The following is a 13,274-nucleotide window of genomic DNA, read 5'->3' as shown; positions in this document are numbered from 1 at the left end:
GCGGATTTATAGTTATATACTCAACAGTCAAATTTTAAATTAACGGTAGGGCCGCTTGACAACTCTTATTTTGCCCTTCATTTGGATTCAGCTCGTATCGACTCGCTTGTGATTGTATTAGAACTCATGTTGGTAGTAATCATGGACAGCTAGGGGCGGCGATCCTGGGCCCGATATGGGGACAAGTCTCCCAGGAAATTTAGAAATATAGCTAGAAATAATTATAGCGGAAAGAACGTACATATCGGGCTTAGGGATTTTTTAGAATGCATAATTTCAGCATTCAACATTGCAAAATCTCGTTTGGTCGCTACGCCCCGGCCCCGGCCCTCGCCCGATAACACAAAATTATGACGCTCCCGGCCGTGATTTATCCATGGTAGCTGTAAAATAGAACGGTACAACGAATCGTCTTCTTTCTCCAATAATTTAATGAAATGTCAAAGCTTCCGCGCATCGCTCGGGAGGAGGGCAACTGAATTCAGACAAGGATTGGGAGTTGAGAATGGTAAAACGAATCATCTTCTTTCTCTAATAATTTAATGAAACGTCAACGTTTCCGCGCTTCGCTCGGGAGGAGGGCAACTGAATTCAGACAAGGATTGGGAGTTGAGAATGGTAAAACGAATCATCTTCTTTCTCTAATAATTTAATGAAACGTCAACGTTTCCGCGCTTCGCTCGGGAGGGGGGGGGGGCGGGAACTCAATTCAGACAAGGATTAAGAGTCGAGAACGGTACAACGAATCGTCTTCTTTCTCTAATAATCTAATGAAACGTCAAAGCTTCCGCGCTTCGCGCGAGAATGGGGGGGGGGGGGGGGAACTCAATTCAGACAAGGATAAAGAGTCGATGACGGTGCAACGAATCATCTTCTTTCTCTAATAATTTAATGAAACGTCAACGTTTCAGCGCTTCGCGTGGGAGGGGAAAAACTGAATTCAAAGAAGGATAATAATTTAATAAACCGTCAAAGCTTACGCGCTACGCGCGGGCAAGGAAAAAACTTAATTCAGACAAGGATTAAGAGTGGAGAATGATAAAATGATTCGTCTTCTTCCTCTAATAATTTAATAAACCGTCAAAGCTTACGCGCTACGCGCGGCCAAGGGAAAACTTAATTCAAACAAGGATAAAGAGTCGATGACGGTACAACGAATCATCTTCTTTCTCTAATACTTTAATGAAACGTCAACGTTTCCGCGCTTCGCGCGAGAGGAGGGGGGGGGGGGGCAACTGAATTCAGACAATGATTAAGAGTCGAGAATGGTACAAAGAATCGTCCCCTTTTCCTTATAATTTAATTAAACGTGAAAGCTTCCGCGCTACGCGCGGGAAGGGGGGGGGGGGACGGGAACTCAATTCAGACAGGGATTAAGAGTCAAGACCGGTACAACGAATCGTCTTCTCTCTCTAATAATTTAATGAAACGTCAAAGCCTCCGCGCTTCGCGCAAGAGGGGGGGGGGGGACTCAATTCAGACAAGGATAAAGAGTCGATGACGGTACAACGAATCATCTTCTTTTTCTAATAATTTAATGAAACGTCAACGTTTTCGCGCTTCGCGTGGGAGGGGGAAAACTGAATTCAAAGAAGGATTAAGAGACGAGAATGGTAAAACGATTTGTCTTCTTCCTCTAATAATTTAATGAACCGTCAAAGCTTACGCGCATCACACGGGCAAGGGAAAACTTAATTCAGACAAGGAAGAGTCGAGAATGGTACAAAGAATCGTCCCTTTTTCCTTATAATTTAATTAGACGTCAAAGCTTCCGCGCTACGCGCGGGAAGGGGGGGGGGGGGGACGGGAACTCAATTCAGACAAGGATTAAGAGTCGAGAATGGTACAAAAAATCGTCCCCTTTTCCTTATAATTTAATTAAACGTCAAAGCTTCCGCGCTACGCGCGGAAGGGGGGGGGGGGGGGGGGACGGGAACTCAATTCAGACAAGGATTAAGAGTCGAGAATGGTACAAAGAATCGTCTCCTTTTCCTTATAATTAATTGAACGTCAAAGCTTCAGCGCTACGCGTGGGAGGGGGGGGGGGGGAAACGGGAACTTAATTCAGACAAGGATTAAAAGTCGATGACGGTACAACGAATCATCTTCTTTCTCTAATAATTTCATTAAACTATGAAAGGCTAAAGCTTCCGTGCTTTGCACGGGAGGGGGGGGGGTGAATTTAGTCAAGTAATAAGAGTCGAGAATGGTGCAACAAATCTTCTTTCTATAATAATTAATGAAAGGGCAAAGCTTCCGCGCTTTGCGCGGGCAGGAGGAAACTGAATACACCCAAGGATTAAGAGTCGAGAATGGTACAACGAATCGTCTTCTTTCTCTAATAATTTAATGAAACGTCTAAGGGGGGGGGGAGGGGAACTGAATTCAGACAAGGATTAAGAGTCGAGAATGGAACAACGAATCATCTCCTTTCTCTAATAATTTTATTAAACTATGAAAGGCCAAAGCTTCCGTGCTTCGCGCGGGAGGGGGGGGGGGTGAATTCAGTCAAGTAATAAGAGTCGAGAATGGTACAACAAATCGTCTTCTTTCTCTAATAATTTCATTAAACTATAACATGTCAAAGCTTCCGCGCTTTGCGCGGGAGGGGGTAAACTGAATTCAGAGAAGGATTAAGAGTCGAGAATGGAACAACGAATCATATTTTTCTCTAATAATTTCATTAAACTATAACATGTCAAAGCTTCCGCGCTTTGCGCGGGAGGGGGAAAAAACTGAATTCAGAGAAGGATTAAGAGTCGAGAATGGTACAACAAATCGTCTTCTTTCTCTAATAATTAATGAAAGGTCAAAGCTTCCGCGCTTCGCGCGTCATGGGGGGGGGGGGGGGGGAGGGGGGTTAGCGAGCTACCCGCATATGATTTTTTGACATCTTTTCTCGTTTATTTTGGTTATAAATAACACTTTCACAAAATACATATTTTGCTCAAATTGTTGCTCGCTCGCTTAGCTCACTAGCCGAATTGTGAAACCAGAAAGTTACTTTTTCGGATAAGAGGCTATAGCCCCCCCCCCCCGATGAAAATGTCAAAAATTGTAATGGTATGGTTCTTCTAATATGACCTTGAAAAAAACGGTCGGCGCAATTTTCAAACTTCCGGCCCCCCCCTATTGGAAAATCCTGGATCCGCGCCTGAAGTGCCCCCCCCCCCCCCCTCTCCGAGCAGTAGCTAGGCTTGTAGTCTTTTAGTCTAAATACTAGTTTTATCCTGAGGTTTTAAGATTCCAATGTCATGGACAAACGAAAATCTTGAAAATTTTCATTGGCTAAAATTGTATAGTTTCTGGGTGCCTGGTCCATAAGTCCTAATAAATCTTATAAATCTAATCTTATTTAGCTAAAAATCTTGAAAATCTAACTTCCTTACTTATTTGGAAAATATACCGTGCAATATTGTATATTTACGAAAAGCTTGAATGTGGTATATAACTTAAAGGCTAAATCCACTTAAAAATAATTCGCTTTCAATAAATGGAGAAAAACAAGAGAAGCAGAGCAAAAAAATGAGTAAAATTGGATAACTAATAAGGAAGTTATGAATTTTTTTAAATATGAAAAACTATGGAACAATGGAAATCACTACACAAATTGCCAATTTGGTTATCAGTTTGTGACGCCATTGCCTCACTATTTATCATGTCCCTGCTATTTATCAATTGATTTATATATTTGTATGCCAAGGGCCCACTATTTGGAACAAACTACCCCCTAAACTTAAACAGTGTGCATCTTTAAACAGTTTTAAGCATCATCTAAAACTTCACCTGATACAGAAAATTTGAATTTGACAAACGCAATTTGTATGGGTGTAAATTGTAGTATTGTATTTTCTTCGTCTCCTTATTTGTTTTTTGTGTGTACATTTTTAGGATCATCTACCTATAAGTTTTTGTAACTTGTTTGATGATCCAACCACTTCGTAATTTCCTTTAGTGTATTTTCCATTTTTGGTTTATCTATGTTTGCAAGAAACTATTGTAGTCATTGCCTTGTATGTTTTTATGAAGTGGTGAATAAATTCAATTCAATTCGATTCAATCCCATTAATTTCCCTCTTTATCCCCAAAACTTGATTTCCTCATGCCTTTGCCCAGGTTATATGATTTGTATCGTATTGCGGGCATGACATTTCACAAGATCTTTTATAAACTTTGAATATATTCATAATTATTGACTTATGTAAATAAATTTTCAAAATTCACACTTTTCATGATTTAGCTGAAAAAATTACTCTATATTAGATTATTATCAATATGACTTGGATGCTAGTGTTAGGAAATGAGATTGTCAGTGGGAAAATGAGAAATTTATATTACCAATAGAAGGAAAACAATAAGAGGATAGTGAAGCAATGACGTCAGGCGCGGATCCAGGGGGACGAGCGGGCCTTGCCCCCCCCCCCCCCCCCCCACCCCGCGCAAAAAAGAGAGAGAGAGAAAGAGAAGGAAAAAAGGGAAAGAGGAGAGAAAGGGAAAGAAAGAACAGGAAGAAGAAAAGAAAAAAAAGAGATCGGGGGGCCGAAAGGGCCTTGCCTCCCAGGCTGTCCCCCTCCCCTTCCCTCCCCCCCCCCTAAAACAGAGAGAGAGAGAAGGAAGAAAAAGGGAAAGAGGAGAGCTAAAATGGAACAAAAAAAGAGGAGAAAGAAAAAAAAGGGTGAAAGAAGGGAAGATCAGTCGCTGTTAATCCCGCCATCTAATTAACGTGCGGAGCGGGGTGGGAGCCGAATGGCCCTTGCCCCCCCCCCCCCGTCAACCTAAAAGAGAGAAAAGGAAGGGAAGGGAAAGGTAAAGAGGAGAGAAAGGGAAAGAAGAAAAAAAAAGAAGAAGAAAGGTAGGGAAGATCAGTTGTGATTTTGTTTCCCCGCCAACAAGGTGTAATGGAGGGGTGGGGGCACTGGTGTACTGATAGGGGGCGGGGGCGGCTTGGGGGAAATGAAATTCAAACGTGGTTTATTTCTAATTCCATAACGGTGGTTTACAAATAATGCTAAAATGACAGAATTTTTCCGAGATTTGTCCTCACTTTTTAGTAAATTACCTATACTTTTGTATGCGTTTGTTGGAAAATGACAAATTCCTAAATTTACAGCCAGGCAAGAAATATGCTTCTTGAGATGTCTACATGTCAGGGCCCGCGGAAAGGCGGGGATCGGGAGCCTCGAGCTCCCCTCCCCCCACACACTTTAAAAAAAAGGTATATTAAAGAGAAATAGACAGAAAGAGAGCAAGAAAGAAAGAATGGCTAACTGCCAGTGGCACAAAATAATGAGGTATCAAAATATGCTCATCTGACCGTGATTAAATGCCTATAAAACCCCTGAGCTTCCGGGGGCCGGGTCGGAGAGGTGGAGGCGGTCCTCCCTAAAACGCTGGCCCAAAAAAAACAAAAACAAAAAAATAAAAGAGAGGAAATAAAAGGAAGAGGACGTAGGAAGAAAAATGAGCAGACAAAGAAGATTTTTGAAGGATTAAAATAAGAGTCGAGAACGGTACAACGAATCGTCTTCTTTCTCTAATGATTTAATGTAACGTAAAAGCTTCCGCGCTTCGCGCAGGAGGGGGGGGGGGGGGACTGAATTTAGACCAGCATTAAGAGACGAGTACGGTACAACAAATCGTCTTCGTTTTCTAATAATTTAATGAATTGTCAAAGCTTCCGCGCTTCGTGGCGGGGGAGGGGGAAGCTCGCCCCCACCCCCTATTATGTGACTGCTGGTCACCATTACGTACCAATATTTGGCTCGCATTCAAAACTTTCTTATTAGTTATCCGATTTTGCAAACTTTTAGTTTGATTGGTTTGTTATTAATTTTTGAAGTGGACTTGCCCTTCAAATCCATACAACCCCCTCTCTGTCGATTCCTTCCTTTGTTGTGGGTTAGGGATATGATACATCAGCCCCTAGATGGCAACGCTGTTACACCCCCCCCCCCCCCTCGCGAAACACATACGGGCTACGCCATCTGAACTACTTGAACGAAAATTGTCGGTAATATGTACTTGCACTAAGGGAATACTGTAGGGAGGGTGAGCCGAATGGCGCAGTGTGGTCAGACTGATGGGGGGGGGGGGGGGTGCCGGGGATGATGGTTCACGTTTAAGGGTCGCTATTCATAACATGGGTTGAGGGTCGCTTTTTATAAACAATTAAATGCAAATTAAATTAGCAATAAACAAAATGTTAATAAGAAAGCGAAATAATGGATAGGGAACACCCCCGCGGCTGTGGCGTAGGCGCAAGGGGGAGGGGGGCGGGGGGGGGGGGGGGGGCGGGGGTCGCCACATGGCCCCGAATATTTGTAGAAAACATTTATTGAAAACGTACATTTCTGAACAAATGAAGAAATAGGCGTGCCCCAATAATGTACGTGACCCACCATCCTGCCCCTCCCACAAATTTTTTAAAAAAAAATCAGTACGACCACGCTGCGCCATTCGGTCCACCCTCCCCGCAGTATTCCCTTGGTACGAGTAAATAGCGGGGGGGGGAGGGGGAGGGGGGTACGTCGCCGCCCCCAGAAATAAAAAACAACAAAGAAAATGCAATAAATTATCAATAATTCATTGCATTAATTTGACCCCGACCCCTAACATAAAAAAAAAATCCTCTATGTGGGCATGCCTTGAACCATAATTCATGGCCCTACATAGTTTCTATTTAGCTCACATCTACATTATTATAAGAACAGTTTCATTATCAAATCGAATAAACACTTATATACAGATAATGTTATATAATTATGTTTTGTTCTTATAAGTACACATCATATTCATACCTAATATGGCGATTCGTTATACCCTAACTCTAAATTAGACCTTCATTGTACCCATACAATCTCATTTAAACGAGCTAATCTATTATCCTCTCAGATTTAGAAATAATAATACTAACATAGAAATGTGTTGTATTCCTCCAGCACACAACACATACATAATCTCAGGTTTAAATATCGTTTTAGGAAAACGAGCTTACTGCAATCTGCATGTGATTCACCTATAATTATTGAACTATTATTATGCTTCGACTACACATATGACATATAATATAGAAATATAAAGGAATAATCATAAACTATATACAAGCCAAATATAGACTAAAGAATATTGATTTCCACTTATGAAATACAGCAATATATGTTGTATTATAAGCCAATCAACATCCAAACACCAATTAGGCCTATGGGATAATTATGAGCAGGTTTATTCTATTGAAAAACCAAATAATAACGGTCAGACAAGCAAATGCAAACTCTTCACAGTGTTTCCAACTTCTAATCTGAGCTCTTAAGCAAACATGCCTCCTATCACTAATCCCCCTGTCCTAGGCCTAGCCCAATTAATGCAGAATGTTGCTCAACAACACAGCATGCACTGGGGAAGAAAGGGAGAGAAAGAGAGAGTGTATGTGTGTGTTCCCCTACCACGAGTGAGGGTTGACCTCTGTACAGAGTGACCCAAGAGAGATAAGGGAGAGATGGAAGAGGGGGAGAGATCTACTCTGTTGTTCCAACACTATGTATCTACACTGGATCATACACATTGTCACAATGGCACTGTATAGTATATCACCTAATTTGCAATTAGAGTAGGTACCATTCATGATATTAGATTTACCTTTTCTTTATCAACCCTAGACTAATTTTATAGTATTTACATACTCCAATACTAGGTGGAGGATATTCGGATAAACGTTCATATAGCAGTTCGGTACTTCGTTTATAATTTGACAAATTTTTTTTGCATCAGAAAGTCCCAACCTCAATGGAAGTACTCTTACAATGTTCTTTTCTGATATAGAAATAAAAATCAATACTTTTGAGAACGGTAAGAGTACCACGTGCGTCGATCACCACGTGCCCGGCACATTTTTGCTTGTCTACGCTGCATGCACCCACTGTCGATCCAAACACACACATACAAGGTATTTGATTGGTCGATCAATTCCAGACGCATGCGCAGTAAACAGCACACGTCTGGAAAAGGGCACACGTGTGCTAATAAACTAGCAGACGTGTGCTATCGCACCTTGCACACGTCTGCTAAATAACAGTCGGTGATTGGTCAATTAGCAGACGTCTGCCTGTTATTTAGCAGACGTGTGCCGCGTTCCATACGTCTGGGGCACGTGAATAAAGTCACCAACGGCTTTCCATACCGCAAGGACTCTGTTTCAAACGTTTCGCGGGGTTTTATCAGACTTGGCGCGCCGTATCTTCCCATCATTGTGCTTTAATTTAGCCCATGATATTGACAAAAGGAAATAATCATGTGGAATATGACTACCGATTTCAATGACTGGCTTATCAGTCCTTTATGTTGGATGCATATTTGGTGCTACAGTATTCCTGGTATCCATTCCTGAAATGATATTAAATGGTGGATTGATGCTGAGAAACATGAGATGAACCACGTACATCATCACTCGAGTGTCATCAGCTGTGCAGGTAAAAAAGTTCTCCCTTTCCATAGACACAGAATATATTGCGATAGTCTCAAGCAAAGTATTTATCGCCAATGCTGTTTTGTATATATACACCCCTGCATCAACCAGACTAGGAGACAATATGTATTTGTGTATATGTCATTAGATATATGTCTCTTTCACCAGATCACTGTACTCATAATAATACCATTCGTGTTATTATCTCTTTGAAGTGACGTTGTTGCGTTATGTTACTCTAACTGTAATAGTATATTTTGAGTGGTTGCCAACTGGCCGTCTAGCCAATTCTATTTTGCAATATAATCAGATTATCCTTTGGTGAGCCTTTTTCATGGCAATCACTGCAAAAATAAATTTCTCGAGCATGGTCTGCAATAATGGAATTACAAACATGTTTATGCTGTGAATTGTGGAACACACGAGGGTTACATTTTCACTCATTCGTATATATTGCAGTTGGAAGGGCGATCGACTATTATCATAAGTCAAAACTCTAATTTAGTATTCCCGAAATGCTTCAAGTTTAAAGGTACTATGTCCCTTTTGCAGCCAACCTCAAATGCTGTGGAACTTTGCAGGAATTATGAATATGTCATTTATGTCCTATCTGTGAAATTTAAACGTTAGCAGTGTCCTCATATTCAAATTATGCAAGGAAATCCGTTTACTTGCTAGACTTCACTGTCAGACACTATTGAGTGACTGACTGGCTTTTTGTCTTCTTTGGTAATAACATGAAAAGTTAAGTGAATTCCCCTTTATATTGTTGAATTTATTTCAATCACAAACTGTACCTTTATTCCAGAATTTGATAAAAAAAATAACAAATTTGATTTAACTTAGAATAACTGGTATTACGAAAATGCCAAAAATAGTAAATAGGAAGAACCAGGTTTTTATTTTGAGTAATTAATTTGTTTCTTCAATTGTTTTGTTGTTGTTGAAAGTACCGTTATAAGGAAATTTAACCAACGTAACTTGTTGTTCTTTGATGGATTTTTGGCACCATATTTAATAAGACCATTCCCACTTATACAAAGTATAGGGGATGGGAAAAGGAGGAATCATGTCTTTATTTAACTTGAATACTGGATTTATTTTCCATTTTTTCCATTCTATTTTTTAGTAAATATTTAACGAAATTGTATCGGTGCGATCGTTCTTCTTTCTTGGAATATCTGAAACATTATTTCATAGGAAGGTTCATTTCAATTGTGGTAAACAAACTTATTGCTTTGTATTCATTTCAGTGTCAGTTTAGTAGATGTATCATCGGGCCGAGAAGGCAGGTATTATATTCTATTCTATATAATTATTATATCTAGATCTCCAAAATAAACATACACAATCAATTAACAACTATACCGGTGTAATTTTTTTTGGAATGACAGAAAATTTACTGGAAAATAACCGAGGGATAAGAAATGAGATGTGTCAGTCACAGACCATAGGCGTACCACCAACGTTGGTGGTACGTCTATGGTCAGACACGGATAGAAAAGTTCAAATTTACAACCACACGCACTGCATAATCACATTTTACACATACACATTAGCGACGAACTTCAGCAAACAATACTCGACAAAATGTTTTCCCGTTATTTCACTTTTTGTGTGACCATTAATGGATTTCTTTCTTTTTACTGCCTTCATCTTCTATTTCTCCATATGTATATATTTGCTTTTCTGTTTCTTTCTTTCCTTATATATTTTCAATGTTTTTCTTATTTCTCTACCTCTCTTTCCATAATTGTATTATTTCTTTGTTTCGTCCGTTCTTTCTCTATATGTCTTTTCTGATGTATTTCTGAGTTTTCTCTTCTTTCATCTACTCTCTTTCCTAATATATTTCTTTCTTTCTCTTTCTATTCTTTCTGTTGTATTGCCTTGTCATTTGATTCATCTTCTTTTTCTATATTTCCTTATGCATTTATTACATTTTCTTTTCTTTTGAGCTTCTCGTTTATTATTTTCGGTTTGTAAATAATGAGCATGCGATATACGCTGTTGTTCATAAAGTCTTTGATAACACTTATTATTTTCTCAACACTTTGATGATCAATTTCCTCATAATGACAATCAAACCACAATAATCTTTACAAACTTTTTTTTCTTCTTCAATTTCTTCAACCTTGGTCAGTGTAACGAAATTATTCCAACGTTATGGTATTAGTGTATGACTGAAAATACTTTATAACATTTGAAATGAATGCATTCGTATAATTACTGTAAGGTGGTTGGCTTGTTTTATTCTGTACAACGCAAGTAAATGACAATGTTTGGTAAGGTTGTACTCATTTTCCTTAGGTCATAGTAATCGACGTCTTGACATGAGACTATCTTCCCCATGCAGAAAACTGACTTGACGTTGGTCGATTCCTTTCGTTCGAAGTTTGTTTTCACCTTAAATTTTCCATTTTAATCATATTTCAAGCAAGATTAGCAATTTCTTTTACAAAAGTCATACAAACAATCATAATTTGGTAATATTCACCTCTCAGCCAGCGCGTGACCTTGTCTGTCCATTAGAAGGAATTCGTGGTTTCGAGGCATAGTTGTTTGCCCAGACCCTTAATAGAAACATCACATAGATGCATGCACTACAATATTTATAAACAACCTTAATATGGAAGCAAGCTTAATTAATATTTTTTATTAGTACTTAGTACATTTGATATTGATGATTTCGAGTTTTTGGTATAACTATTCGTTAGAAAGAGAGAAAGGAAAATCAATATATAGTGCAACGGGTATGAAAACATAATCTAGTCAGTGGTCGGGTCTTCTAAACCACTGCATTCCACCGAGAGTCAAAATTAAGATAGTTTCTCGTCGTGTTGCCTCGAATTATGACCGTAATAAAACTGTCATAAGACACACGACCTTCGTCATAGGCCCATGTAGTGTACGAACAGTCGAACATTACTCTTAAAATTATCTTCTGTAAAAAATGCCATAAGATAAGAATAAGTCAGTTTGTCCGCGACAAAATGTAGACTGTTTCAAGAAAATTTCGCTGGAATTGAAGACCTTGGCAAGATCATTTTAAGTCATTTTGGCCGGCCAGTTCTTTTCTATCTTATTCCTCCCCCTCTCTCTCTCTCTCGCTCTCCCACTCCATATACATATTAAGATATACATCTGCCTTTGCTGTTGTATTGCCTAATTCCTCGCATTCTTCATTTTACATATATATATATGATGTTTTAAATGTAAATAATAGCCTAGTTGTATCTATTTGTGGACTCTGTTTAGTGTACAAGTATAATTTATCTAATTTCACTTTTAAGCATTATTTTAAGCATACAACCGGTTTAAATGATGAATTGTATTTTAATTTTATAATATTCAAATATCAATATAATGTATTTGTTGTACCTGGTTTGTTCTCTCATCTGACGATGAAGCATTCAAAAACACATACCTAAAGCCTTATTTCTGGCTTCCGTTACTCCTGATTCTTAGTTTTTACCTCATGGAATTTTTTCTTCCAACACTAGTTCTTCCTCTCTGACTCCCACCTTTTTTTCTCTCCCTTCTTGATTCTCTCTCTCTCCCTCCCTCAATCTGGTCATCTATTTATCTATTTGCCTTTATCCCATCTGACAATCCTAGCTATTTCGGTTTCAAATGTTAAAGAATATTAGTTGAATATTATTGCGTTAATAATTTTGTATGCAGTTATTATTTAGTGTTACACTAAATAATAACTGCATACAAAATGCTTTTTACAATGTTCATTATAATCTGTTTTTATGTCAAAGATTTGTAAAAAAAATCGTGCAATTCAGCCTTTGGGCTGCAATTTGATTTTTGAATAAATAAACCATTATATATAAGACAATTAAATGTATGTCTTCCTATTCAGGAACAGGTAGAAAAACGTGTTGAAGATCTTGAAAGTTGTATTCATGATGTACGAAAATGGATGAATGATTGCTATCTCAAACTAAATGACGATAAAACAGAATTTCTCTTGTTAGGCTCCAGACAACAACTTTCCAAGATTGTTATAACTCATATATGTGTTGGTTCTGTGCACATTGCTCCTTCAGATAAGGCAAGAAATCTTGGTGTCATTTTCGATACAAGCATGTCTCTTGATGCACATATTTCAAAATGTGTGAAAGCTGCCAATTATCATCTTCGTAATCTTCGCGCTATAAGGAAATGTTTAACCCCCCAAACCACTCAACAATTGATTCATGCTTTTGTAACATCTCATCTCGATAACGGTAACTCTCTATTTATGGACTTCCTAAATACCAAATTCACAGACTACAAAAGGTTCAAAACGCAGCTGCCTCTAATTCAACAAATTTAACACAATTAAGAACAAAGAGGAGTTGGGGAGACAGAGCTTTTACAGCTGCTGCACCCCGGTTATGGAACTCCCTACCCCATTCAATCAAAATGTGTTCCAAAAACAATTGAAAACCTATCTAATGTCTGAATTCCTTATTTAAGACGTAGTGTATTTCACAATCTGATGTAATTAACGTTGTTGAATTATATTTAATTATGTTATATTATTTTCGTTCAATGTACTTACCTTGTTAGGCGCCTTGAGCATCTCTTGGGGTGGATATGTGCGCATTATAAATGTTGTTATTATTATTATTATTTTATGTGAATCAGTAATGATACGTTTTAAATGAAAAATTTTATTTGATGAGGCAAGACATGTGAAATAATAAAATTCACAAGCGATTAGGGGGCATTCTGTATTATCATTATCATAATCGGAATCATCACTATCCGTATTGCTTGAACTATTATCAATTTAATCTTAGTTTATAAAAAGTAGAAT

This window comes from Strongylocentrotus purpuratus, unplaced genomic scaffold (genome assembly GCF_000002235.5).
Source record: "Strongylocentrotus purpuratus isolate Spur 01 unplaced genomic scaffold, Spur_5.0 spur5_scaffold_20, whole genome shotgun sequence".
Taxonomy (NCBI): Eukaryota; Metazoa; Echinodermata; class Echinoidea; order Camarodonta; family Strongylocentrotidae; genus Strongylocentrotus; species Strongylocentrotus purpuratus.
This window is presented reverse-complemented; position numbering follows the sequence as displayed.